The sequence below is a fragment of the Octopus bimaculoides genome, unplaced genomic scaffold, assembly GCF_046866305.1.
Source record: "Octopus bimaculoides isolate indiv1 unplaced genomic scaffold, ASM4686630v1 contig139, whole genome shotgun sequence".
NCBI classification, from domain to species: Eukaryota; Metazoa; Mollusca; class Cephalopoda; order Octopoda; family Octopodidae; genus Octopus; species Octopus bimaculoides.
This window is the reverse complement of record NW_028315389.1, coordinates 22,501-24,184: the sequence shown is the minus strand read 5'-3', so window position 1 is coordinate 24,184 and position 1,684 is coordinate 22,501. Positions and strand designations below refer to the sequence as shown.

General features: G+C 34.1%; 1 long non-coding RNA gene across 2 annotated transcripts in view; it reads right to left on the bottom strand.

The window, feature by feature from the left end:
- Window positions 1–224: 224 nt before the first annotated feature.
- Window positions 225–1,684, bottom strand: part of LOC149129139 (uncharacterized) — a 20,853-nt gene continuing 19,393 nt past the window's right edge. For both annotated transcript variants that reach the window (XR_016240403.1, XR_016240402.1), the window contains one exon: window positions 225–1,088. This is a non-coding gene — a long non-coding RNA (uncharacterized LOC149129139). The remainder of the gene's footprint in view (window positions 1,089–1,684) is intronic.

The following is a 1,684-nucleotide window of genomic DNA, read 5'->3' as shown; positions in this document are numbered from 1 at the left end:
ATTGTCGCCAAACTAAACGATTGTTACGATAGCAAGAAATTTTCCCTTTGTAATGTATTGAAAAAAAAAAAAAAAGAATAAATAAGACACAAAGACAAAACGCATTTAGACCAACTTAAATCAATGCATTCCTATAAACGTACCGATTCAAATGAATAATGTCCTATTTTAGAGTGATAAAAAAAAAATCTATGCAGCAAATATTTAAATCAGAAACAGTCGCATCGAGAAAATATTATATATATTTATTCATGTTTTGCTTTTGTTTTATCTTTTATTTCTATGCAGTTCTTTATAAATACTAACCAGGTGATTTACTGTTGTCCCGGGATATTATATCTCATTGTTAATTACCTGTACATACATACATACATACATACATACATACATACATACATAATAGATGGAAAGAGAAAAATAGATAGATAGATACATACATATACATACAACACATGCATACATATATATATATATATATATATATATATATATATATATATATATATATATATACATACATACATATACACCTATACGTATATATCATAGACACACAAACGCACACACGCACCCACACACATAAAGGTTAAACTGAAGAGTCACCATCCTAAAAAGCAGAGCACATATTTATCATTTGTTTACAAAGAACAAGCTGGCAGTGATTCCAGAGATTGACCTTACAACGCTGATGATGGTAAACGCTGATAGATAGATAGATAGATAGATAGAGAGAGAGAGAGAGAGAGAGAGAGAGAGAGAGAGAGAGAGAGAGAGAGACAGAGACAGACAGACAGACAGACAGACAGACAGACAGAGAGACAGAGAGACAGACAGTCAGACAGTCAGAGATAGAATGAGGAGAGTGAGAGAGAGAAACAAAGAACAGGGTGTGAGTAAAGAGGTAGAAAGAGTGATAGAGAGAAAAAAAAAATGAAAGGTTAATCCAGTGTATTCAGTGTTGAGAGCATGTCAGGACGCGGTGCCTGTGACGGAGCCATGCTCTTCAGTGCGGTCCGTGCGTACTCGGATGTCAAAAGTCCGGCATCTCGCAGCTTCTCTTCCAAACGAAAGCGTGGATCGGATGTAACCTGCAATGACAGAAAAGAAGACATTAAACATTATGATCTTCACGAACTCTGTACCTATTTCTCTCCTCCCTTCTTTCTCCTCTCTCTCCTTCTTTCACTCTCTCTATGTCACACGAATACATAAGCGTGTATACATATATATATATATATATATACATACCTTGTTGTCAGCTGGAATGCTATATCTATGATCCAGCATTGTTTGCTTTCTTTCTCAATTAACACTATGTCTGGTTTCCTACTCTCTATCTCATGGTTGCACTGAATCATAAAATCCCATAGGATCTTTGCATTATCATTTTCGATGATGCCTTCGGTTAAGGTCAAACAACTGACAAGCAAATCTGTGGTATTGAGCAGAATATTTGCTGTAGCCCATCTTTTTATACCAAGACAAAACAATGTACATGATAACACTTCCAATCAGTTAAGATCAGAAGCCATGAGATCCACTGCCTGGTACTACTGCATCCAGGCATTTATTATTATTATCAGCATCATCATTATTATTATTATTATTATTATTATTATTATTATTATTATTATTATTATTATTATTATTATTCGGTAGTTCGATTTTTATCACAGCCTTTCAT